Source organism: Bactrocera tryoni, chromosome 3, assembly GCF_016617805.1.
Source record: "Bactrocera tryoni isolate S06 chromosome 3, CSIRO_BtryS06_freeze2, whole genome shotgun sequence".
NCBI classification, from domain to species: domain Eukaryota; kingdom Metazoa; phylum Arthropoda; class Insecta; order Diptera; family Tephritidae; genus Bactrocera; species Bactrocera tryoni.
Window position 1 is genome coordinate 29755360 of NC_052501.1, and position 26743 is coordinate 29782102.

At 38.6% G+C, this 26743-nt stretch overlaps 1 protein-coding gene across 9 annotated transcripts in view; it reads left to right on the top strand.

Annotated features, from left to right (window-relative positions):
* The first annotated feature begins 9749 nt into the window (after nt 1–9749).
* The window catches only part of LOC120771814 (myocyte-specific enhancer factor 2), a 147887-nt gene continuing 130893 nt past the window's right edge, over nt 9750–26743 (top strand). For 3 of the 9 annotated variants that reach the window (XM_040100022.1, XM_040100032.1, XM_040100031.1), the window contains exons 1-2: nt 9752–9783; nt 26361–26689. The gene's annotated coding sequence lies outside the window, so the exon portion shown is untranslated. Of the gene's footprint in view, nt 9784–26360; nt 26690–26743 lie in introns of all 9 variants that reach the window. The other 6 variants (XM_040100028.1, XM_040100030.1, XM_040100026.1 and 3 more) reach the window with 3 other exon arrangements.

The window sequence follows — 26743 nt, forward strand, 5'->3', positions numbered from 1 at the left end:
TAGTTGACGTCGATGGCCGTCCTGGATGATGAAAAATGATTTCACTCTAGCTAAACTAAATTTTTGAATTTCATGTCATGTCGCAACTGTTGCATCTACTATGCCTTGCTTAGCATCCTTTACAGAAGATAGTTTTTTTTGCTGTTTTGAAAAAAAAATTCTTCTACAACAACAATAAGAGACAGAGCGACTGATACTTTGATAGCCTGGTATATATGTATGTATCTACGCGTTTATTTACCTGAACATTAACGTACTTGTTCATTATCCTGTTGCATTTGCGTTGTGTTTGCATTGTGTCACGTGCCCAGGCAACGTGTCCGCTGTCGTAGGTAATTCAATATGCCTGCCAATTTCACCAAAGTCTTCGTCTTCTGCCTCAGCGCACTTCAATCGCAGGTCACTGGCTCACATGCCGGGTCTGCACGTCCCTTAGCCCCACACCCCTCTACTTAGGTGTATGTATGTATTTGAACAGCTTCGCTAAATTATTTGTGAGTGTGTCTGTTGCAGTTCATCATCCTGTCGATTCTTCGCCTTCTATCTGCTGTCTTGAAAAGCGAAGCTTTCTGTCAATTTCTTCAATGAAATGCTCGCTTTTCGTGCTGTTGCATTAAACGCATCTGGATTTTTCATTGTATGTATTTCTTCCAATTTATGACTCTCAGCGGGTACATCGTTCAGTTAGAGAGCGACACGTGATGAAATGTTATCATTTTAGACAACGGATTGATTACGAAGGCTTCGGTTTTCAGCTGAAAACACGACTGAAAGAATTAAGTAAATATTGAAGGGACTAGTGTCATGAAAAGAGTTTTAGTTGAAGATAAGAAGTGGGGGCTGCCAAAAGCAATAAATAAATACATTGTATTTTAGATTTGTTATTTATATTCACGCCAATCCTAAATGTAGGCAACATTTTCTATAAAATGTAAGTCAGTGTCTACATTTAGGCAAATTTGTCATGAATTAGACTATTGTAGGATCTAAGGGCTCGTTTTAGGGACAACTTGTTGGTGTTTTGTAAAGTTTACTAAGATTCTTGATAGATTTTAAGAGATAGTTTAAGAGAATTTTTTAATCAACTAAGACATCTCAATTTAGTCAATATGACATTTGTCTACAATAATTCAAATAGTCTAAAAATCTTATTGTACTCAAATCACACAAAACTTGAGTACTTTTGGGAAAATAAGGCACTTGATACATTTACTTTAATATAAAGTATCTTTTTTGTTCATTAGACCATCGTGGCATAGTTCGAACTACGGTGGGTAAGAAATTAAGATTTGCTGCTCTTCGTAACGGATTTACACGGTCTTGAAATCAAATATGACTTACACATTGAGTCAAAAAACTCTACATTTCCATTAAAATTAGTAGAATTAGTAATAAAAACTTTAAAGTTATCCCAATCATCGACTCTTAATCCAAAGTTCATAAGCTGACAATTGATTCTAGTCAGACTTCCTCTCCAAGAGAATGACAATTTGGAAAGCTCTCTCACTTCGACTGCTTCCCTGAAAACTTGAACCACTTGAACCGTCGCGAAGCCTACTCCTAATGGCTTTTTAACAGATGACTCAAAGGAAAGGTTGTAGGACTGCCAGACCAATGTGGTGTATTTTAAGCAGAAGTTGCAGCCATCAAAGTAATCGCAGATAGGCTTCTCCGAAGTGCGGTTTCTTTTGGGACCGGCCTTAAGCTCGCTGACAGTGAGCTCAAAGCTAGCCAAGGTGTGCATCATCTTACTAGCGGTAGCAGCAAGCTGTTTCCATATTAAACTTACCGGCGTGCCTGGTCACAGTAATAATCAAATTTCATCAGGATGGAAAGGAGAAAGGGTTTCCCTATTTTCATGATGAACCTGTTAAAATTATTAAACATCATATTCATCTTATTGAACTCTACATTAAAATTTAATGTGGAAGACTCAAATTTCCTCCTCAAGACGTTCCATTCGAGTATTAGTGTCCTTATTTGAATTTTTCTAATCTCTTTTGGTCTCGTCTTAACTTCTAAACTTTTTCTTACCACTCAAGTAAAACTCTTCTCAATCCATTGGACGTTTCTTCGATTTACCATCACCCATCTTGAGACTAGGCTTTTATTATAGGATAATATTCTACCGAATCCAGCACGGAGTATAGAAAATATAGCAACCGTAGCTGAGAGGGTACACGAAGACCGTGAAAGGTCGATTTGGCGCCGTCCGCAGCACCTCGGACTGACGTATGGAATGACTAGAAACAATTTACGTCGAGCTCTATAAATTGAAAGCATATAAAATACAGCTTGTGCAAGAACTGAAGCCGCTCGACCTTTCCAATTTTTCTTTCTGGTTCAATTGGTATGTAAACAAGCAAATTTGCCCTATTTGGTCGAAGAGCAACCAGAAGATATTCTAGTGGTGCCATGTGTGGTTTATGGGCCGGTGAAATCATCGGTCCATATTTCTTCAAAAATTAGGCTGAGAACGTAACCGTCAATGGTGACCGTTATCGCGCAATGATAACCGACTGTTTGATACCTGAAATTGAAGCTTGTGATCTCGGCGACAGTTGACTTTTACAATACGGCGCCAGTTCCAACACATCACATTAATTAACGGATTTATTGAGAACACTTCGGTGAGCAGATAATTTCACGTTTTGGACCAGTCGATTGGCCGCCAAGATCATGTAATATCACAATGATGTTAAGCCTAAGTCTAAGTGGACAATCCCGCTTCGATTCAGGCCTTGGAGCAAAACATCACGCGTGTCATACGCCAGTTACCAGTCGAAATGCGCGAACGAGTCATTGAAAATTGAACTCAACGGATGGACCATTTGAGACGTAGCCGTGAACAACATTTGAAAGAGATAATCTTCAAGAAATAATTGCCAAAGAATGTTCTTTCGAGTGATAATAAATATTTCCCATTGAATATGAAGTTTCTGTGTTTATTCTTTGAAAAAATAGGGAACCTGGAAATGAATCACCCTTTATATGTCTCTATTCTAACTTCCTTTTTGCTATGGTGAAATCAGTCAAACTGATGATAATTATTTCATGTATATCGGGTTTTGCTGCTAGCAATACTCATTTACCGTTACATTCAGAAACTAGTTTTAAAATGATTTCATTTCCTACAGGGTATCTTCGATTCAAATACATATACGTACTTAGTATATTTATTAATATGCGTTGCCATAGAATCGCACGAAATTACCATTACACCTCGAACCTCCGGCGATCGTCGCCATTATTACCAGCTTCCCATTGCGTGTGCGTTTTTATTTATTCGAACAATTTAATTTTAGCACATTGGAAACATCAATATGAGTCGCTTTATTTCACTTTACTTCTTAAATTCTTCGACTACTGCTGTTCGTGGTGCTTCTTCTTCCTCTTCTTCTGCTGCTTGTTCTTGCGGTTCATGCGGAATTCACTTAGGAGTTATTTATAATTTTGCTGAGCAAAGCATCAGCTAGCCAAAAAGAAATCTGTTTATTATCAAAATCCTGCATGTGGGGGTGTACACTGAGCTAATGAATGCCGTGGATCTCTATTAATATCAAAGTGGTGAAAGTGCAAATAACAAAAAAAAAAACATTGTATTTGTTTCATGAGCTAAGTCCTGATGCGATGGTCAAATTGTAAACTTTAAAGGAACGCATTCCCAAACTGTTTTAACTTGTCTTCATTTTTGGGCCTCAACGCATTTTCTTTGTCTAAGCTGTGCGAGTTTCAGCGAACTGAAATTGTAATGTCTACCGATTTGTGATTTGAACGATTTGGTATACTCTGAGATCCTCACAACTAGAGTCAATCAACACCATCTGAATTTTACGATACTAAAATTGAGTTCGACGATCGACAGAGCTTTACTAATACTAAGATTGATTTCGATGATCCACAGCGAGAGTATAATATTAAGTTGCAAGCCACAATAAGTCCAGCCTATGTTTATCTATGGTTTGCAGGTCTTGTACCGTTGCGACTCCTTACCTATCGCCATACGTAGCAAAAATCTTTTGGATTGTTGAACTAATTATTCTGGTGCCCGGTTTTGAACTATTTGAAACGTCAAATAGCAGAGAAATGCATTTGTTTCAATCGCAGAAACCAACACGGTCTCGTTGAAACCTCGTTTGAATTCGAGGCAGATTCCAAGGCGACAGTTGGGCGAGGTTGTCACTGTAATGTGTGGCAAAGGCATTTTTGGGTTGCTGTTCTAAATATGCAGTTGGGCCATTTACATCTTTTCATTGACTTGAAACTCCGAAGCGTGGACGACTTAAGGTGTTTAACCAAGTCCGCTGGTTTTGATATGCCTGCGGGTCTCCATTCGACTCTGGCTACCTTACCTGGACCATAAGCGCCTTCAGAATTTGAAGTCCATATAGTGTTCTCTGAGTCAGTTTAGATAAGCCTGTGGTTCTCTATTTCTAGTCGACTCTGACTATCGTACCTGGACCATAATCGCCTTCAGAATTTGAAGTCCATATGGTGTTCTCTGAGTCAGTTTAGATAAGCCTGTAGGTCTCTAGTCGACTCTGACTATCTTACCTGGACCATAATCGCCTTCAGAACTTGAAGTCCACTTGGTGTTTTCTGACTCAGTTTTGATATGCCTGCGGGTCTCTAGTCGACTCTGACTATCTTACCTGGACCATAATCGCCTTCAGAATTTGAAGTCCACTTAGTGTCCTCTGACTCAGTTTTGATATGCCTGTGGGTCTAGTCGACTCTGACTATATTACCTGGACCATAATCGGCTTCAGAACTTAAAATCCATTTTCAAATTTAATAAAATTCTGCAATGAAACCAATGCAGCCGAGACGGAGGTCGAATCGATGACTACTTATTTGTCATCCAGGACTTTCCGCCCTCAGGGATGATCTTTATTACAATTCTCTCTTCAGCCGAAATTAATCCGATTTTATTGGATGTAGAGCTAATATTTCGTTGGCCTATACTTGAAAGACGTTACAAATCCCAAAATAATTAATCACTTTTGCTCCTTTATCTACCCTTCCTAAAGAGATGCCAGAGAGTTCCCTTCAGCTAGTGCTTTCTACGAATCTTCGGTGCTACACGCAAACAAACAAGCTTTGGCATAAGATTTCTTTTCATTGTTCCTTCGCTATCACCGCCACCCCAAACGTGCAATGCCAGACTTCATTGCTTTCTCAATTTATAAATATTGTACTATATTTACCAATTTATTTTGAGCATACTCGTATAACGGCATTGCGTACACAAGTGCTGCCGGCAAAAACGGCAACGGCAATTTTTGTTGCCTGCACTGAGTGCCAGAGTGGCCGTACGACCGTGCGTCCGACACGATCAGTTAGCGGAATCGCAGGAAGCGCATAAATCACATTCGTACGTGTGTACGAGATGCCTGTCGGTTTTCGGTCGGTTAAATTCGAAATCAACGAAGCGTGGAGGGCAGCGCGAACCTGTAGCAGAGAAGTGCGACTTTGTGGTGTGCGGGTGGTTGGCGATCGGTCGATCGCGACTTTTAGTGTTTGTGTGAAACTAATTAGCAATATTTTATAGGATGATCATTTCGAATAATAACAACTTATTAAATAATATAATAATTAATATAATCGTAATCGTGATCGCGATCGCGCTTACAAAACGTTCGGTTTTATTATGTCGTGGCAATTTATTATTTTTTCGTCAAATTAGTTCAGTGCTACGAGCAGTTTCTGCCATTGTGTTTTCAATAAGCGTCCTAAATATAACTCAGCGCTGTTCCAATATAAATACAACACATATTTACAATACAATATCATACAGCAGTTGGCCATATGTTGTTGGGGGATGTGTAGGCTATTTCTGTAATTATTGCTGTTATTATAACGGGAATGTCGGAGAAACGAATTCAGTCTAAAACTGCTAAAATTGTTATTTGTGAAAGAGAGTATATGGAAGACTATAACTCGTTTGAGTTGACATCTTACAGCTCGTTGAAAGAACAATGCTAACAGTACTTTTCCAAAGCAAAAAAAAATAATAATAATAGGTTAGGTTAGTCTGGTAGGGCAAATGAGCTACCCATACACCAGTTTTAGTTCTTTGCGTTACCAGATTGAGTTCAGTTACTAGATCCATGAGGAGTAGTCACCCTTTATAATGCCTGTGCTTGACGCGAGTTTAAACAGACTCTGTGGCCTCACTATCGATACCTCTTCCAGTGTATCGTACCGTGGGGTTCACAGATGCTAACAGCGTAGTCTTGCAAATGCGGGGTAAGTGCATAAGGGCCGCTCCATGTTTTCCGTTATCATTCGAAAGAATAATCTTTGGCATTCCTTTTTTGAAGATTATCTCTTTCAAATGGTGCCCGCGGCTACGTCTCAGATGGCCCATCCGTTGAATCCAATTTTCGATGACTCGTTGCAGCATTTCGACTGGTAATTGGCGAATGTCACGCATGATTTTTTGCGCCTAGGTCTGAATCGAAGTGGAACTGTCCGCAAATACTTTAGATTTTAGTTATCCCCACAGGAAAAAGTCTAACGGAGAGATACCATATGATCTTGGTGGCCAATCAACCGGCTCAAAACGTGAAATTATCTGTTCTCTCAACAAATCCATTGATTGATGAGATGTGTGGGATGTGGCGCCGTCTTGTTGAAACCAAATGTCGCCGAGATCACCAGCTTCAATTTCAGGCATCAAATAGTTGGTTATCATGACGCGATACCGGCATCTTTTAAAGAAATATGAACCGATGATTCCAACAGCCCACAAACCACACCCAACCGTTGTTTTTTCTATATGAAATGGCAGCTCTTGAAACTCTTCAGGTAGATTTTCATCCCAAATGAAAATATGTAAAAAAAATGGTTACATATCCTTTGAGACAGAAATGGGTCTCATCGCGGAAAAAAATTTGTTCGAAAATTGTTCGATTATTCCAAGAATACTAAGGATTTAGAAGAGGAAGTTGCAGTTGTTGGTCGGAGCCTTATATGAAAGTTCCCTTAGTGGTTTCTCATAGTCTTGGAAAGAAAAAGAAAATAAAATATAATATAATAATAGATTAGGAATAATCTGGCCTTTAGCTTTACCTTTTTAGTGGCTCCGGGCGTCTGACAGCCACAGTTTTGTGTAAGTAGAGAGATAGTAATGAAGAGAATTTGAAGATCTTACATTAGGCAAATTGCCGTTGTGCAACTAATAATGTTGCAGACCGCCTTGAAAGTTCTTGATATTTGAATAGAAGAGTCTTTTATAGGAGAAATATTACCGTTCGATTTTTTAATGTCATTCTTTAAGAAGACAGTGTCTAATAGTAAATATTAAGCTCCGAGAAAAAAATCCGTTGAATCTGTATTTCAATACAGCCTTGTGGAGCCATGTATAGAAGTTGACGCAAGTGAGTAAAGTTCTTTGAGCACCATTCACTCGGGAGTGGCCAGAAACGATTCTTTTACATATGTCACAAGCAGCTCACGACTTCTGGACTTAGACCAGGATCCTCTGGGTAGCCGAAGAGCATCCGTTTGAAAGCGAGCTAAAGCGAGAAGGCGAATCTTCCCTCCCGAGGGTTGTGCCTGGGTTTGGGACCCGCTACGTACAAAACTCTCCCAACGAAATGATCAAAACTGTATTTCAATACTTGTGCAATAATCGGCGCTTTCTAAAGCTGTTTTGGGCTTATTTAAAAAATGCTAGGTGTCGGTAAGGATCGGAAGTAATCGTGTGGTCTTCGTTCACTTGAGTAAAATACCTGTATACGAAACTTTTGTTCAACGCGAATTTGTCTGTAAAAGAAATTTAGAGTTTAGTACTAATGGAACTGAGCGCTTCATACTTACTTGTAGGAATTACTCTCTCGAGCTTGTGACTAGCTGAGAATCGAATCTTGGAACCACGCTTCTTCAATAAAACCTTCATTATACGCGCTTCCGTTTCCTTTCAATTGTATGCCTCATTTAATACTGCAGGCCAAGAGCTTATATTTTTACAACAACTTTCTGGTTCATAATTTTTTGTATACATTGGCCATTTCTCCTCACCGCTAGCGATATAATTAGCAGAAAATAGACATGCTGTGGTTTCGTCTTCAAAGATATTGGCTAGTTAGTACAAGTGTCTATATTCAGGTGATCTTAGACATGATCTGGTTGGTATTTATTTTGGGGTTACCTCTAAAATTAAAAACGAAATGGCTGCTAAGCGATCACAACAAACGGACATCGCTTTATTGTTGTTGTTGCTAGCTGTTTGCTGGCAACAATAAATACGAGTATAGCACGGCAATAAATAGAAGACGAAGAGGCAGAATTAAAAGATGCCGAAGAAGAAGAAGCAGCAGCAGCAATAACTGCAGAAACGGACTTTGTAGCTCTGGCAGCAACAGCTCCCGCTGCTGTAGGAGGATCAGCGCCAGTTGAGGATCGGTCTCACAACAGCACAAGCACCAAACAGTGAACACCGGCAACAGTCAGGCAACACGCTGTGGCAACAGTCGTAGCATTGCAAGGCAGCGCGGCACGACGCGTTCGATCGACTGGCGGTACGCTGTGTGTTGGCGCGGCGGATCGTGAGCGCGCGACTGTGTTGGCTTTTTTTAAAATAGCTTATTCGAAAAAACGGTTTATTTATAAATTTTCACTTGATTTCCGACGATGTGCGATTTTCCCTGCTCAGTGTTCGGTGGAGAAATGTTTTCGAAACAATGCCTTTTCAATAATACTGCATGATTTCATAAAAATAACCGCTGAATATTATGCACGGTTGAATGAATCGATGGAGGGACGAATAGTCAACGCCAATATGGTTGCACCATTTGCCGCGCAACGTTCCGCGTTTGTGTAAGGGCGTGAAGTGAGTGCCTTTTGAGTGTCAAGATCGTGGAAAGCATAAAATAATCGCAAAAATATGTTTAAATATATATGTACATATATATATATACATAAATATATATTCTGATCTCAGTAGTTGCCTGTGATCGACGTTGATCAGCGTCGCTGAGCGGCAAGAAAAAAGAAATTTCGAAAATCTGTTTGTTTATTTATGTAAATTTTAAAAATACCAACGAAGGACATGTGTTTCCGTCGTCGTCCGGTTCTGTGTATGTGTGTGTGTGTTTGTGTGCGAAATGTTACTGCATGCGCGTTGCCATCTGATGCCCATGTTATCACACGGTCGCTTTAGAAAAGAAAGTAACAAATCCCCTTATCAGTGAAAGTGAGCAAACGTCCAACGGCGTTTTTCAAACGAAATTCCATTTTTTCGGCTTCGCTGAGCGCGTCAACAAATAATCGAATAAGTGTGCGCAAAACGCGTAGTGCCGACATGGCGAAAAGTGTCAAAAAAATGCTAATGTGTGGGTGCGGCGTTGGAAAATATTTTAAGTGCGCGTTGGCGAGTGAAGAAAGCGAGAGAGCCTGAGAGCGCGACGTATGACGCGCGCTAAGTGAAAATTCAAAAATAAAATTTCCCAAAATAAGCACAAATTTCCCGTCAAATAAAAAAAATAAATTATCCGTCACGTGCGCCATCTGCTGTCCTAAAAACGCAATTGGCAAGATCAGTGGTGCGTTTAAAATAATTGCAATTGCTTGACAACAGATGGCGCTCTAACTGTGTTAATTTGAAAATTTGTTCTCATATTGTGTGTCCAGATGGCGCTGAGTGTACGAATCAGTTTCGAGATTTTGTGAAAATTGTTTCAAAAATAAAAAAAATTATAAAAATAAATAATATTGGAAAATAATCAACGGTGTCAGCAATCATCAAGCCGTTTTGAACATAAAGGATATGCTTGAACTGTGAGTTATTAGCATAATGTACATTAGAGTGTTTCGATTTTTATTTCCATAAAATCGCGTATGCGTGAAATGTTCTTCGGATCATTCTGAACAACTTTGTCTAAAACATCATCATAATGATTTGTTATCCTTCAAACGTTTGCAGTGGAGGATCTCTCATCCGACGCTGTTTTCTTCTTTTCATTGGGAGTGTTTTTTTTTATGTGGCAGGTCCCAAACCCACAACTCTTGGATGGGATGTTTCGCCTTCTCACTTTAGCTCGCCTTCAGGCGGATGATTTTTGTCTACCCAGAGGTTACTTGGTCTAAGAGCGAAAGCCGTGAGCTGCCATATGTAAAATAATCGTTTTTGTCCACTCCTAAGTGAATGGCGTTCAGAAAACTTTCCTCACTTGTATGAACTTCTACATATGGCTCCATTCTCCTACTTTCCCTTAGCAAAGTTCATCTTACCGCAATCGAAAGGATTTTATTTCGACATTGTCCAATATGAATTCATGCTGCGAAACTAAAAAACCAGGCGGACGCAAATTGTCTACCTTGTATAGAGGAGGTGGGTGAGGTCGAATTACTTTCTCCTCCATTGCCCAGTCTTTGCGAGACTGAGGTTAAAACATCTCGGCAGTCTTACTTTTGGTTAGGCAGATCCTGCGGATGCAAACCAGGTATCATTAGATACCATGTACACCATGATTGTAAAGCCTATTGTCACCTATGGAGCTGCAAAGGCTTGCCTGTGTCTGTGCTTCAGGGGCAATGCGCACATTCCCCACTGCGGTGGCTTGACATGAGAGACAGTACTATCCAGAGGTGCACTGACGGCTCAAAAAACCCGGTAGGCATTGGAGCAGGCATTGTTTTTGCTTTAGTCAGTGCGTAACCTCCACCGTAACTATCGCAGCCAGCGCATTACCATTTTTAACGACAGTCAAGCGGCACTAAAAGCGATCTCAGCATATGAGGTCAAATCGCCTTTAGTAGAGGAATGAATAAGAAGGCTGAACCAGTGCAACCGGGTGCACCTAATCTGGGAGCCGGGGCATAGAGGGGTAGCAGGACAGAGGAGAGAGCGGGGAGAGATCAGCACTGGCAGCAGGCAGCAGGAATGCGCCATCCCAAGCACAGGGCACTGCAGGCTTAGGAAGCACTTGTCCAACATGGGCATGGTCTCTTGCGCTAACTGCCCGTTCTGCGACTTGGACCAGGAAACACCAGCACATCTAATTCTGGATTGTCCAGCAATTTGCAGACGAAGGCTTAAAGCCCTCAGCAGGCACCTGGAATTATTCAGGTTGCTGGACCTTGGTGAACATATGTGATTTAGAAGAGGGCACAATAGACCCTAGGTCGCTGTGCAATACTTCAGTAACAAATATCTATCTACCTTCAGCGAACTAAGAGACTTACCGAAACTAACACTTACCGCCTCAATAAATTTGTGGTAGAAAGGCTCAAAGCGCTTTGTCCATTCGTAAAGGTTTTAGGATCCGTTTTTGGAGGAATTTTAGGTACCACAATGGATCGACGTTGTGGGTTGTACAGACAGTTGTACTTCAGTGCTTCCAATAAGAACTTGTTGAATCAAAACAATACCGCCAAATAAAAGAAGCTTGAACTTTCTTACGTGAGCAACAAAGAAATCGGTTTTTATTTTACAGAGTGTCAATCTATAGTTCACTGTGAGGACCCAATTTCACAGAAATCTCCATGAATCTACGAATCACAGGAAAATTTTCTAAGTCTGCAATATCAGTGTCATACTTAAAAATTGTTTGAACAAATGAGAACTAAGTATACCTTTTTCAAACTTAGAAAGCTGAATGGAAATATAGAGAATCAACACAGAACTGGGTTCTAGATATGGCGGATAGTAGATCTACGCCTCGTTTTAAGAACCCAATTTTCAAGAAGCTGTCACGAAACTTCAGATCACTAGGAAATGCTCAAAGTCTTTAATATCATTACCTCAGAACTACTTGAAAACCCAGAAAAAATTCATTCATAAAACTGGGGGAATTGATTGGAATTATAATGAATCAATAGAGAACTGGGTCCAAGATTTGGCGGAGTGTTAATCTGCGGCTCTTTCTAAGAAACTGTCACAAGACTTCGACGAAACGAATATAAATGTTGTCGTTATCAACATAATATCCAGGAACTACTCGAAAAGTTATCAATATTCCTTCTTAAAACCGAGAAGGCCGGTAGATACACCTTTAATGAATCTGGCGAAGTTGCTGAGAATGATAGATAACGCAAAGGTCGAATATCTGCTCAAGAATTTCATCATTCTCTATATAGCAGGACGGGAATAATGAGAGATTTATAGAGTTTGGTATTCGTTTGTCGAGAGAAGACTTCACTTCTCAATTGCCTACTCAGTCCGAAGTAGCACTTGTTGTAAAGAATTATTCTGCATTGGATTTTTAGGTTGACGTTGTTGTTGGTGTTAATGCTGGTTTCAAGATAGACGAAATAATTTAGGACTTCGAAGCTAAGACTGTTCTATCTTAGCATATTTTTAAGTTTTTAGTGGTGGAGTCATTTTGCTGGTACCTTTCACATTCTCGGCATTATCACCTTACAAAGCTCTCATCCAAGGTTAAAATTGCGGCGCACAAGTCTTTAAATGCTTGAGATTTCGTATATGACCAAACAAACCGGCTGAATTGAATCTTAGTGTATACATTCCTGTGAGCTTAGTTTGATTATGTTCTACTGTGAAGAAAACGATACCTGTGTGTTTAGTCTGCATGTACGAAAGCCCGAAAGCCCCTCATGAGCTGCGGAATGTTTCTACGACAACTACACATGTGAATTATTGAATTCCGCCGTTTCATAGCCATTCGTTGCGTATGTAAATATTTTCACTGCGTGTCGATAAGAAAAATAAGTTTATTGATTCACCTTGAGACGGACATCCTGAGCACGTGTGGGCGCCGTACAATGGACGGCAAATCAAATTTAATTGTTTTTGGTCTGTTGGCTTTTGATTGTTACATAATTGGATTTTACGCAAAATACAATAGCCAATCGAAGTGTCTTCACACATACATTAATACACCTGTTCGACAGTTGTTCGTGGTGTGGTTGCTGTGGACTCAGCAACTCAGTGCGCATTGTTTGAAGTAATTAGAAATACAACGACTACTGATCACATAATCCGTTACTGTGCTGCCTCGACTGCTGATTACCTCTTCGCTGTATCCGCCATACACCGCCTCGCTTGCCTCCTTATTTTCGTGGTTGGTTGCCAAAAAAATTTCTATTGCAGCCAACAATTAAGCGCTTATGACTCAAATATCGCCAGCCAACGTGGCTGAGTAAGTGGTTCGTTATTGCCTTGGCGGCTGCTGCTCGGTGTTCACTGTCCACTCGCTTCATTATCCGAGCAACACTGAATCATGGCATGAGTAGTAAAACACCTTGTGTGGTGGTGCAGTTGGTACGAGGAATTACTCAAGATATTTCGGTGATCTTTGATGGAAACAACAAAGAGGATACATGAAAATTTGTTCGAAATTTTCTTTAAAATAATCGAAAGCTTAAACAAGTAACGAAGATCTCTTGTACTCGTGCAATTTGTGGATGATACTCACAGGTGAAATTGTTGTTCGTTTGCTGACACTTTTAGTACCAGACTTGTTTATGCAATCTTATATATATGTATGTACATAGCTTTCATTGGGAAATATTTATTCGAAACCAATATAGTGATTGAACGACATAACTCTTTGGCGCTAATCGGAGATTCCAAGTGTAGCCAGGTCCTTCTCCACCTGATATTTCAAACGGAGTGGAGGTCTTCCTTTTTCTCTGCTTCCCCCGGCGGATACTGCGTCGAATACTCTCAGAGCTGGAGTGTTTTCATCCATTTAGACGACATGACCTAACCAGCGCAGCCACTGTTTCTTAATATGCTGAACTACATATGTCAAGGTAGTACAGCTCATCGTTCCATTGACTGCGGTAATCGCCGTTGCCAATGCGCAAAGGACCATAAATATTCCGCAAAATCTTTCTGCCGAAAACTCGTAAAGCGGACTCATCAGATGTCATCAGCATCCATGATTCTGCACCATATAGCGGAACGGGGATGATGAGAGATTTGTAGAGTTTGGACTTTGATCGTCGAGAGAGGACTTTACTTCTCAACTGCTTGCACAGTCCAAAGTAGAACCTGTTTGCAAGATTTATTATGCGTTGGATTTCGAGGCTGACATTGTTGTTGCTGTTAAAACTGGTTCCAAGATAGACGAAATTATCTAGGACTTCGAAGTTATGACTGTCAACAGTGACGTGAGACCCAAGTCGCGAGTGCCACGACTGTTTGTTTGATGACTAGAGATATTTCGTCTTATCTTCGTTCACCATCAAACCCATTTTTTCGCTTAGTGATCCACCCTAGAGAAAGCAGAACTAACGGCGCGGATGTTGAGGCCAGTGAAATCAATATTATCGGTGTACGCCAGCAGATGTACGCTCTTATAGAATATTGAACCTTCTCTATTTAGCTAGGCAGCTCGACTTATTTTCTTCAAGAGTAAATTGAAGAAGTCGCACGATAGTGAATCTCCTTGTCTGATATCGAACGGCTCGAAGAGGTCCTTCCCTATCCTGAGGGAGCTTTTGATGTTGCTCAACGTCAGCTTACACAACCATCTTAGATTTGCGGAGATACTAAGTTCAGACATAGCGGCAGTTCCTTTTCGTGCTGTCGAAGGGGCCTTTAAAATCGATGAAGAGATGGTTTGTGTCGATCTTTCACGGGTCTTTTCAAAGATTTGGGCGCATGGTGAAAATTTGGTCGATTGTAGATTTTCCAGTTCTAAAGCCACACTGATAAGGTCCAATCAGCCTGTGGACGGTGCGCTTCAGTCTTTCACAGAGTGCACTCGTTAGAATATTTTCATTGGAGGTGCTTTTTACGTGACGACTTTTAAACCTAGCGCATAACCCTGGTGAGCTATGATTCGCCTTCTCACTTTAGCTCGCCTTTATACGGATATTTTTCGGCTAACCAAAGGACACTTGGTTCAAGACCGGAAGTCGTGAGCTACTTGAGCCATATGTAACAAATCGTTTCTGCTCACTCCCGAGTGAATGGCGCTCAGAGAATTTTTCCACTTGCTTGAACTGCTACACATGACTCCATCCTCCTGCTAAGTATAACATTCTAACATTCTCAATACAAGGAGATAACTGTCTACCTAACCCTTAGTTTGTATGGTTTAAAGTCAGTCAGAATCATCTAAGTAATTATGTATACGAAGGTCTAGGGGAAGATTTATACTGATTGCTACTTCTGTTAGAAAATGCTTATTTCTTATTACACTTAAAATATCTTATATACTGTTCGATATACTCTCTTACTCGGTATATAGGGAATAGAAGAGAATCCACTTCTTTTGTTCGGATTTCATTCGACATCTTTTTTGATTCAAGAGCTATTTTGTGTAAAGGAGTGTAGTCTCTTGGAACACAAAATGTTGTTATATTGGAGTAATATTTAAAAATCAAGGAAGGAAAGGCTAAATGCGGTTGTAACCGCATTTTATATTCTCGCAAATTACAAGCTGGACAAGCAAAACTGGAGAAATACCTTCAGGTATTGGCAAAACTTTATAATAGGTTGTTAAAAAAGTCTTGCGGTATTTTCGCTAGTTGGCGCTGAAAGCGCGTAGGTTTAGTTTTATCGCATCGGGTCATGCTATACCTTTTTGGAAAGCTCATTTCACGCGCTAACACGTATTTGATTGATTGTCGTTTCTTTTAAGTCGTTCGTGAGTTATAGCGTCGCAAACATGGAGCAAAACAAAGAGAAAATACGGCATATTTTACAGTACTACTACGATAAAGACAAAAATGCATCTCAAGCCGCCAATAAAATTTGTGCAGTTTTTGGACCCGATAAAGTTTCCATTTCCACCGCACAACGATAGTTTCAACGTTTTCGTTCTGGTGTAGAGGTGGTCGAAGATGCGCCACGCTCCGGAAGACCTGTCGTCGAAAATTGCAATAAAATCGCTGAATTGGTCGAAAGAGACCGGCATAGTAGCAGCTGCAGCATCGGTCAAGAGCTGGGCACGAGTCATCAAAAATTCATTTCAATTTCAATAAATAAAAAAATTCAATAAAATTAACGCAAGACTTTTTTGACAACCCATTATAAATATGTAAATGTTCCTGAAGAATCCAACACTTAGTGTTCGACGAAATCGTTAAAGGATTACCATCGTATACACTGCTATTAGGACTTTCTGAACTTCATTAAAGTCAAAAAATATTTATTTCCAGTACAATGGCATGCTTTCTTCACGAAAATATTCTTCCCGAATTTCAATACCTGATTTTTTTAAACATTTTAAAGTTTCTCAAAACTCAAAAACCAGCTGTATACGACACAAATTGCCCTGATGTTCCAAAAGAGACAATGAAGTATTTTATTTTACACCAATGGCCTAGAGTTTTTGGCTGGTCGCATGAGAGCTGTGCGTCGTATTAATACCTCGTCGCACATACAAAGCACACACGTGTACATTTTAATATACATATGTACATATGTGTATATATACATATGTCTGTTTGTATATACGCTTACCTATTGGCTATGAACATCCAAATCGCTTAGTTAATGAAGTAGCTGTATCAACTTGATTGACTGTTTGAATGAATGATTGATTGTCGGAATGAGCTGGTCTGTCAAAAATGTCTATTTTAGGAAACGTTAATAAGGTGAAAGCACCAGGACATTTCATTTGTTTAACTTTATGAATGTGAACTCACCTTAGCGAAAGCAAAAATAAATTTCTATACAAAAACTAAGAAAGATAAAGCAATTATAATTGGATGTGTGTGATTCGAATAACATATGTATGTAATTTAAATATATTTCTCAATATACATAGTATGTTGTGACAAAAAAGTACTCGGAAATTGTAAATAAAACGCAAAATATTAAATATTTGTTTGATCCCCTTCAAAGTAATCCCTAGCAGATGTAATATTCATATACCAAAGATTTTTCCGGTCTTCGAAATACTTTTCATAAGCACTTTTTGGGATGCTGAAGGCCAATCCTTCAGTGATTTTTTTATCTCTTCGATCGACTGAAAACGGGTTCCACGGAGCGGCAATTTCAGTTTGGAGAACTAGAAAAAATCACACGGAGCCAAATCTGGTGAATACAGTGGTTGATCGATGGTGTTCATTGCGTTTTTGGCTATAAATTCGTTCACAATCGTGGCTCGAAGCGGTGGTGCATTATCAGTAAAACGCCTCAATATGGCCAAATATAACTCCTATTGACCTGACCGTGTGTCTTTTCGGAGCAAGTTTACGATGCACCAAACCGCGAATATGGAAAAACAATGTGAATCATTTTGATTTTTGAGTGGCTTTGGTTGTTTTTTTTTGTGGTTTCGGCTCGTTTTTTCGCTCCATTCCGCTGATTGTTGTCTTGTTTGAATGTCAAACTCATAAACCCATGTCGGCAGTTTTAATGCTCTCCATGAATGTGGGATCGGAATGCGTACGGTCAAGCATGTCCAAAGAGACTTATACTATTTATTAAAAAAAAAAATCAGCTTTGTGGGGACGAGACGGGCAAGAACGCGTTTCGTACCCAAAATATCCAACAAAATCATTCGAACGGTCTAGGGGGAGATATCGAGTTCTCCTGCCATTTCTCTAATATTTTCGTGACGATTTTTTAGCACCATATCCTTCGCTTTTGTAATATTTTCATCAGTTGACGGGGTCGAATGTCTTCAACGAGCTCTCGACCATCTTTGAGGGCTTTGTATCACTAGTCGGCTTTTGTTTTTGATAAAAGTGAATCGCCGTTAGTCTTTTCCAACATTGATTGCCGCAACTATTTCGCACTTGAAATTTGTTTAGAAATACAAAATTTAAGACGAAGCCTTTGTTGGACATTTTTTTACATTGTAAAAATCGTAACGCACTATTGAGGTGTACCGACTTAAGCAACTGAGCTGAATCGTTTTAGCCTACAATTTTTGAGTTATCAATCTGAAATTTTCCACTCATCCATTTGTCTCCAGGATATCGGATTTCAAAAGCATATAGTTGCCGTATATACTGTCCGATCTAAACGAGTGAAGATATTTCAGCTTCAGTGCAGCCAAAGTCAACGTTTTTTTCTTATCACTCCTCTCGGTAACTATTTGCTCGAAAAGGTGCAATGTGCAATGGCATCCATTAAGTTCGACTTCGTATGGATTGTTGTGTCTAACTTAATTTTAACTAGTAATAATCAAAAGCTCGGTTTTAGTGTCGTCTATTGGAGTCTGATAAAGTCTCCTGGCAGATCAAGTTATTCTTGTACTTTTTCCTGGAGAAAATTTTTGATTGAACATTCGAAGATTTTATTTTTGTTCTGTGCCTTTTCTGGTCTGTAGCTCAACGCATTCGTTTAGATAAGATCAAAACGCTGATCCTTTTAAAATATAATAAACAGAGATGTCAGCTTAGAACGACGGTCCGTCGTGCTACGTAAGACTCGCACACAATTATCGTTAAGACTCTCATAATTCGACAAAAAGCTTGTGGTAGTGGACTCATCAAAGTGCTTAAAGTGATTAATATCCATGTGGACTAACATCAGAGTCGGCTATCGTCCTTGGTTCGCCGAATGTATGATTGTCGAAATGTTTTCATCTCTGTATTACCACAAACAAAACTTATTAAGTTAGAAAAAATTTATAAACTTAACTTGAAGCCGAACGTCTCAACTTCGCAACCTTTTTTTTTCAAATATATTAATATTAATTTTTTGTTGTGTGTGGGCGTAAAAAGCGAAGCATATGTAAACCTTCTGCAGCAAATATTGCAAATTAAAACCTAAAATATTATACAGAAGGGTAAGAGCATCTATAGCCAGCTGAGTGTATGCCTTCGTAAGCCCCGCTCTATCAGCGGCTCAAGTTGCATGGCCGTCAAAACAAAAATTCTAGTTAATGTAAACACTCGGAACAAACAGTAAAAACAAAAAAGCAACAACACCAAACGTGCTTGTTTTTAAAGGATATCCGGTACTCGACGGCTTGCGACCCATGACGTCGCATGGCCCAACCAAGTACACATACATACATATGTAACACACATACAGACAGGCACATCAAACGGATGAGTGAGTTTTATGGGACTTTGTGACTTGGGACAAGGGTGTGAACTAATGTGTCTTCCACGTCTGGTGTAGCGGATGAAGAGAATATAGCGCACCAATGAGGCTGAGGAGTGCAACAATGCGCACAAAGAATGTTGAAAAACTAGAGATTTTCAAATAATCCTGTCAGAATGTGTGTGTGCTTGCACGCCTACACTAGGCTGCCAGTCAAGCAGAGAAGCCAGCCAGGCAGACAGCCAGCGATCACATTAGAAGAATTGTCAGCGCTTGGGTGAATAATGTGTGGGACGGACACACGCAGTGACATAAATATTCGCGCACGATTACATATTTCAAGTAAACCTGTTTTTTCTTCTACAGCATCCATTAATTTTAAAGTTTAAAATTTTTTTGAAAGAAAAATTTTGAAAAGAAATCGAAAAATAATTAGAATAATAATAGTTTACAAATAATAATTAGTTCACTTCGAAATTTTGTTTTTTTTTCGAATATTCAAAAAAAGGTTTTGTTTGCAATTTTAATTCATTTCGTTTCGAAAATTTCAAATGATTTTTTTATCGAAACTTAAATTTTTTTTTTTTTGATTTCGAATATTTCAAATAAAATTTTTTTGAAATTTCAATTTTTTTGTGGTTTCGAATATTTCAAATAATTTTTGTTGAAATTTAAATTTTTGGTGGTTTCGAATATTTCAAATATTTTTTTTTTTGAAATTTTAATATTTTTTTGTTTCGAATATTTCAAATATTTTTTTTTGAAATTTAAAATTTTTTTACAGGATTTTTTTTCGATTACATATTTCAAGTTAACCTGTATTTTTTACCACAGAAGCCATTAATTTTAAAGTTCAAAAATTTTTTAAATGAAAACTTTTGAAAAATCAGAAAATAATTAGAATAATAATAGTTTACTAATAATAATTAGTTTACTTCAATATTTTGTTTGGTTTCGAATTTTCCAAATAACAACAAATTGAAATTGGTTTCGAATATTTTAAATATTGTGAAATTTTAATTTTTTTGTTTCCAAAATTTCAAATATTTTTTTTTCCAAATTTCAAATTTTTCTTGGTTTCGAATATTTCAAATATTTTGAAATTTCAAAATTTTTTTTGGTTTAATATTTCAAATATTTTTTTTTTTAAATTTTTAACACATTTTTTCTTCGAAATTTGAAATTTTTCTTGGTTTCGAATATTTCAAATAATTTTTTTTATCTTTTTTTTGAAATTTGAAACTTTTTTTGGTTTCGAAAATTTCAAATAATTTTTTTTTTTAATTTCAAATGTGTTTTGGTTTCGAATTTTTTTTTCGAAATTAAAAATTTTTTGTTTCGAATATTTAAAATATTTTTGTTTCGAAATTTAAAATTTTTTTAGGCTTCAAATTTTTCAAATATTTTTTTTTTTTTTGAAATATCAAATTTTGTTTTTTGTTTTAGAATATTTCAAATACTTTTTTTTGAAATTTCAATTTTTTTTTATCTCGAATATTTCAAATAATTTTTTTTTCGAAACTTCAATTTTTTTTTGTTTTCGAATATTTAAAAAAACTTTGTCTTTTCAAATTTAAAATTTTTTTGATTTCGCATATTTAAAAATTTTTTTATTTCAGATTTTTTTTTGTGAATAAAAGACCTTATTCGAATCATGCAAATAGCAGACGTTTTCAAATATTTTTTGTTTTGAAATTTTCAAAAATTTGTTTTGAAAAATGCCCTTTTTCCAACCGTGAAAACAGCAGTCGACCAAAGTGTGCCGGTTGAGACACGCCAGAACGCCATAACGGACAAAAGCGCAACAGCCTGAATCGTTAGTCAAAATGGCGATGGGAGGCAAGCCGCGCAAAAATGTAGAACGTTGACATTTTGAATTTCTGTGTGTGTTTGTGTGTGTGTGTGTGGGTTTGGTCCACTGGGGAACGAATCGCAAATGCATACTATACACACATACATACATACACACATATTTGCATATGCGCTCATCTAGGTGCCGAGGTGCCCGTTAACCATAGAATTGTTTCGCTCGTTTCGTGTTTGCGGCTGCTGTACCGTGCTGTGACTACATGTTTTTTTGTTATTTTCCGTTTTCATTTCACATTTCGCTCGCTTGTTGCTTCTTTTCTACCAGATTTATTGTCGTTGTTGTTGTTTTTGCATCAGTGTCGCTGCCGTTGTCGCAGTTCGTGTTTGTTTTTTCCCAGCATTTGCGAACGTCTTTGGTTTGGCTTCGTGCCAGCACAGGGTTGATTCGTGCAGAAAACGAATTTTTCAAAACTGTTTTCCCCGCATTTAACAACAACAATTAAAGCGGCAAATAAATTAAAAGTAAAAAATGGCATGAAGCAACAGAAAACATGAAATAAATATTGAAAAAGTAAATAAATTCGCCTGTTGAGCGAATCGGGTCGACACAAACACATACTTAATAGGCATATTATACAGGCATACATACATTTGGACTTAATACAATCACACTATATTTATATGTATACATATACATACATATGTACAAGGCGAGTAACGAAGTAAACAGGTCGCCGACGAGAATGCTTTTAATTAATTCCATTAGATGGGAAAGGTTAAGCTCGTTTAACTCAAAGGTCTATTATTTTGGCAGAACATCGAGGATACTGAAGTGATCCCTCGCTTTTGTTTGTGTTGTTGGCATGGAACAAGTATCGTTCCGTGCATCTGCCCTTTCTAGAGTCTATTGTAATCAAAGCCACAAGCAACTCTAATGCGAATGATGAAATTTCGACGAAATCTAAGGTGTGTCCAAAAAACAATTATTGGAATCACATTCCTTTGTATCGGCTTGGGATCATAGATCTGATAAGGAAACGATGAAAGTTCTAATGTATTCATTTGTTTCTTCCCTTAAATTACTTACTTTTAAAATTCATGCCCAATTGTCCTTATCCATGGCAGGGATCCATTCTGGTCCGTATTTTTAGATGAGAGAAGGAGACAAAAAATTTTATTTTTTTTATTGTAGCGGTAAAATTCAGCCGAGTTGACAGTTCTTGACCGGATAAAAAAAATTCGGATCCCTTCCGGTTACGTAGACCCGACTGTCGTGTGAACGGAAGTCTCTTTGTCTGAAACCTCGCTTAGTATTGGGCGACTCGAAAAGATCCTTCCCGATCTTGACGAAACTTTCGGTTCAGCAATAGTCTGAAGAAGCCCCACGATAGGAAGTCTACTTGTTGTTGTTGTAGCGGCAGGATTCTGCCGAGTTGACAGTCCTTGATCGGGTAAAAAAATCTGGGTCCGTTCTGGTGACGTAGACCTTGACGGAGCTTTTGGTGATGCTCGTCGGAAGCTTGCATAGCCGTATTAGTTTTGCATAGAGCAAAAGTTTTCCAAGCTATAAGGCCGATCCAATTCCTTACCTCTTTTGAATCTGATATGTTTACGTAAAATCGTTGGAATGAATGGTATGGTATAATATTTCTCATTCTAACTAAGACGTAACGAACTTCAGAAAAGAAGTGATCGCTTTTATTTTGTAGTTCTTCTATGAGAATACATTATAGAACAAGTGTAATAAATAGCTCACCGTTTCCTGTTCAAATTTACCAAATTTATCAAATCTCCAGATCTCTAGTTTCTTTACGTGTATTTCCTTTCCACTGCTGGTTTCGCCTTCAAGCCTTGTTTCTTAAGAGTTTTCTGAGAATTGTTATTTATATTTGCTTAAGGTTGCCTCAGTTCAGTGGCTCGAAAATGTTGTAAAGGAAACGCTTTTTAATATTGGTTTACTATCGAGATTGGAGGAGTCCAAAGGCAACCTTCACCAAACCATTGGTTGCACAGAGTCGGTTTAAGATTTGCGGGTGAAAATTCATCAAACGACAATACAATCCATCAAGGCAGAAGCTGTGAATGCCATTGAGTTCTTTTGCGACACGCACGCTCGCCATTTGCATTTTATTTTCATGCCTGACAAAGGTTCATTTTTTGGGACGACAAACGTCAAAACTGTCAGAAAATGTATGCGTTCAATTATGAGGAAAATCTTTCTAAGAGTAGATGAGTGGAAAACGAAAAAGAACAATGTGTCTGAATGTTTGTATGTAATTCATTAAGGTAAACGTGGTCCATGGCGTAGCTGTGCCGAGGGCCAATGAAAATGCGGGTATCCACAGCAGCAAGCTCGTAAACTTTATGAAAAAATCATGCATGCACGCGCTTTAATGGGCTCACACACACACTGATACATATGTGAATATACTATATATGTATATATATATGGTATGTGTGCTGTACATAGATATCCACATATATACCTCGGAAAATTAATGCTGCTTTGAGTGGCCGACTTCACGTAGGCGTCCACTGACAGCCAAATTTGTTGTATGGGGTCGAATAGACAAGGCACCAAGGCACCAACGAAACAAACAGAAAAAAATCAGAAACAACAATAAAAAACACGTTTGCGAAGCGGTCTTAACCAAAGACCCATAGAAGCTGACAAGAAATTAAGGGAAATTTATTGACGACAACTGTCGGCCATAATCATCTAGCCGATGTTATTGGTGCCTTAGTTGTTGTTGTATAACATTTTCATTTTGTTGTTGCTACTGTGCACCACACGCTTACACAAAAGTAGCGGAAGTGCTGGCAAAACGTGCAGAGGAAGAGTGAAAAAAGTCAAGACAAACTGAAACTTTTACTTTTGGTCCATTCCCGAGACGAGTGTGGCGCGCCGGCACCTTCGCTCCGGAGCCCGAAAACAAACTACAGTGGCAGACAAGGAGTATACGCAGATGTACGTGTGTAAGTTGGTCCCTCACATGCACCTACACTTAAGTGCTGCCAACAATCTCGATGCCTGACAGTTTTTTGCCGGTGTGGGAGGTTGCTACTGGATATATCAAAACCATGGCAACTCCGGGCATACAATACACTAGCCATACCATCCAGCTCTGCACTATGCAACGCTCTCGCTACATATTCATAACAAAAACACCCGCACCTCCCGCACAGCTGTAAGCTGCATAGACGCTGCGTGGCTGTTATGAGTAACTCGGTGGCTCGTGTGGTCGTTTGGCCGTTTGGGGTCCATCACACTCTCAGTCAGTCGGATGTCAGAGTGTGCGTGAAGCATGTAATTTGCCATCCAACAAAAGTGTCAGTATGTGGCAAGAATTATGATGGGGGACGGTGCTCAAGATGAGTCCACGGCACGCTATGTGCGTATGTGTGCCGATGCGTTTGCGTGGGTGCTGTCTTGGTTGCCACTACTGTAGGTGGGGTGCTGGTGCGGCATTACAGATAAATGCAATGAGGCGAAAAGTTGCCAGAAGTGGGAGCAAGCGTTCTTTCGTAGCGGTGGCTCAAGCAGTAGGTGTGCGCAATGCATGTGTGGTAATATTTTCCTCGGACTTTTTATACGCATATACAGGCCAATGCTCACAAAGAGCTGTAGCGCCAAAAGATGATACCTGAGAAAGCACTTGTAGTTACAATTTGGTAGTGCAGTGATTTCTGTTAGGACCGGACAATATTGAGGAGATTTGAACAGTGATATCGAAACTTACGTCTAACGTTACAAGGATTCCTTCATAGCAGACTTTCAGTAACAGGATTGCATTAGCCCATCAATCTTAAGACCGCAGCCTATTTTATTTTACATCGAAAGCCTATTTCTCTAGAACTTTTCACATTATTTCAATAAGAAGCAACGCCACTCCTCAAAAGAAAAAATACTGAACCTAAACACGATTATATCTATCTCTAGGAACCTCTTAAATCTTATGTGAGTTTTAAGACTATGAGTAACTGAAATGGTCCCTATATATCTAACAGAACTTGTCGGACAGCGTGAAAAAGTTTCAAGTTTGGCATTTGCCTGAAAATATGAAAATGTTCGGTCGGGAAAAGTGATAAAATGAAGAAGCTTTGCAAACTTAAAGGCTCAAGAAGCTTAATCATGAAAAGAATTAAAAAAGTTTAGTCCTAAAAATAGATTTTTTTTAATTAATTCCGTAAAAATTATAAAACAAATAAGTTATAGTTTGTAAGGAAACGTCGGCCGCTCTATGAAGTATATACTAAGTACATATATTATATACAAAGGATGATCTTTTTCAAGGTTCCCTACTTTTTTTTTTAAAGAAAAAACACAGAAACTTCAAATTTAATGGGGAATCTTCATTATAATTTAAAACAACCTTTTTTTGCATTTCTGTTTTTGGAAGATTATCTCTTTCAAATGTTGGCCATGGTTACTTCTTAAATGGTCCATCTGTTGAGTCCAATTTTCGATGACTCGTTCGAGCATTTCGACTGGTAACTGGCGAATGACTCACCTGAAGACTTAAATCGAAGCGGGATTGTCCACATAGGCTTTAGACTTTATTTATCCCCACAGAAAAAAGTAATGGTGTGATATCACATGATCCAGGTGGACATTCGACCGACCCAAAACGTGAAATTATCTGCTCATCGATGTGTTCTCTCAATAAATCCATTGATTGACGCGATATGTGAGATGAGGCGCCGTCTTGTTGAAACTAAATGTCGCCGAGATCACAAGCTTCAATTTCAGGCATGAAATAGTCGGCTATGATAGTGCGATAACGGTCGTCATTAACGGTTGCGTTCTCATCGGCATCATTTTTAAAGAAATATTTACCAATGATTCCACCAGCCCAAAAACCACACCAAGACGTTGTTTTTTCTGGATGAAATGACAGCTCTTGAATCTCTTCAGGTTGCTTTTCGTCCCAAAGGCGGCAATTTTACCATACCCATTGAGCAAGAAATGGGTTTCATAGCTGAACAAAATTTGGCTCGAAAACGTCGCATCTTCTTGGAACTTTTGTGTAGGTCGAGGGCTTTAGCTCTTCCACAAGCTGTATTTTGTATGCTTTCAAGTTAAGATCTGGAGATAAAATGCACGTCATGCGAGTTGCTGCGAACGACGCCGCCTTCGTATACACTCTCAGCCTCGACTGCTATATTTCCTTCACTGTACGCTGGACGTAATCTATTCGGTCGAAAGTTATCCGATAATGAATTCTGGGTCTCAAGATGGGTGGTTTGGTATTGCGAATAGTAAGTTCAGTGCGCCGATTATATTGACCATTGAGCGAAGTGCCCGAAACACATTCTTTACAGAACGTGAATTTTCGTAATAAAGTTGAGCGATGAAATGACCATCAAAACTCTAAAAAAAAAATGACAGCTTGACACGACTCACACGTGATCTGTCAAAAAAAAAATAGAGTATTGAAAAAAGTATACTTGGATCACCCCTTAGTACCTAGCTGCCATACTAACTGCAAGTTCAAAATCAGTTTCTTGTATGGATATTTAGTATTATAACTTTGGTGTAATTCAATTTATGTAACTTCTCTTTTAATTTTTGAAGTTTTTAATTAAAATTTATATTAAATCGATTTTAATTTTTTTGTACTTTCAGTATTTTCGCGCGACATAAGCACCGCATGTGGAAGACACGACGCCGGCGTCGCGTACATTGATTGCCATACACAGAGTTGCTTATACAGACAACATTTTAGTCATTCGCTAGTTCACCACAATTGAGAGCAATAACTCTCAAGCGGTATTAATTAATTTGTTGCCATAAATTGAGGATTCGCAAGCCATAAAAGCAATCCTGGCGAAAAATAGAAAAAAGTGATCAATTTTGTAACCTCCAGTGGCTGTACATATGTAGATATTAAAAGGCATTAAAATAAGTAAACAGAGGAATACTACGACTTACTATTTTTAAGCGGAGAAAGTGTGGTGAGTTTAAAAATTATATATTTTTTGAAATTTTTTTTTGAAAAATGATTATTT